The sequence below is a fragment of the Penaeus chinensis genome, chromosome 42, assembly GCF_019202785.1.
Source record: "Penaeus chinensis breed Huanghai No. 1 chromosome 42, ASM1920278v2, whole genome shotgun sequence".
In the NCBI taxonomy this organism is placed as follows: domain Eukaryota; kingdom Metazoa; phylum Arthropoda; class Malacostraca; order Decapoda; family Penaeidae; genus Penaeus; species Penaeus chinensis.
In genome coordinates this window covers 2,244,590-2,245,988 of record NC_061860.1, presented here as the reverse complement: position 1 = coordinate 2,245,988, position 1,399 = coordinate 2,244,590, and the positions used below count along the sequence as shown (strand labels likewise).

General features: G+C 29.2%; 1 protein-coding gene across 1 annotated transcript in view; it reads right to left on the bottom strand.

The window, feature by feature from the left end:
• The window catches only part of LOC125047780, a 20,326-nt gene extending 19,192 nt beyond the window's left edge, over positions 1-1,134 (bottom strand). The window contains exon 1 of the mRNA XM_047646217.1: positions 1,023-1,134. The gene's annotated coding sequence lies outside the window, so the exon portion shown is untranslated. The remainder of the gene's footprint in view (positions 1-1,022) is intronic.
• Positions 1,135-1,399: the final 265 nt, after the last annotated feature.

Here is a 1,399-nt window from a genome sequence, read left to right as displayed (position 1 = left end):
GAATTTTAACACCGATGATAATAATAATAATGATAATAATTATAATAAGAATAATAACAATTATATTAATAATAATATTAATAGTGATGACTATAATAATGATAATAATGATAATAATGATAATAATAACGATAATAAGATAATAATAATAATAGCTGTAGTAGCAGCAGTAATAGTAGTAGTAGTAGCAGTTTAAGTAATAATAATAATAATAATAATAATAATGATAATAATAATAATAATAATAATAATAATAATAATAATAATAATAATAATAGCAACAACAACAACAACAATAATATTAATGATAATAATAATAGTAATAATAATAATAATAATAATAATAATAATAGTAATATTGATAGCAACAACAACAACAACAACAATAATAATACTAATAATAACAATAATAATAATAATAATAATAATAATAATAATAATAATAATAATAATAATAATGATAATAATAATAATAATAATAATAATAGCTATAGATATAAAAACAAAAAAATCTTCAACAATCCAATAGGTCTGATTAGCAAAGTGGTCTTTATATTACCCAAATATCAAAATATATCAAATTCCCTCATTATATTCTAACATGTAACATACAGAAAATCAGGCCATTAAACTTGGTGATTGTCTAGTCCAGTTTTACCAAAAGCCGACAGACAAAATGTAGGTAATCAGAATTAATTTAATTCCGTCGCGCGAGAGCCAGCCAATTAAGCTACCAAATTCGTTCAAAAAAAATAAAATAAAAAATCAAAAGAGGCAATTTAATCTTACAAATAAAAAGGCAGAACATACCAACTACTGATACCAAGATTGTTCACTAATTCAATATGCCATAACACACACACATATAACAAAGGGCCTGTCTTATCGGTTTATCTTACCAAAGCCCAAACATAGCCAGTATACTAAAAAAAACACCCCATTAACCAAACATGATCCAACAAACACCCCAAAAAAAGGTAGGGAGGGATAAGATGAAAAAAAAAAAAAAAAAAAATACTTACCAAGCTGACCAAATTTATCTAAGTCCCAACACACAAAACTTCTTGATACAAGTATATAACGCCAGGGGTCCGTGCGCTGCGGTCCCGTACGCGTGTCCTTGCGATACTGAACGTTGCCTCATAAAAACGAACGGGAAATACTGACTCTTTTTTCGGTGTTTGCTTCTTAGTAACCGAGTGGTTGTCTGGGTCATTTAGCCTAATAGACGCGCGCACACACATACGCGCACACACACATACACGCTTACGCATTGATACACATACGTACTCATACACATGTTCATACGTGCACGCACACACACACACACACACACACACACACACACACACACACACACACACACACACACACACACACACACACACACACACACACA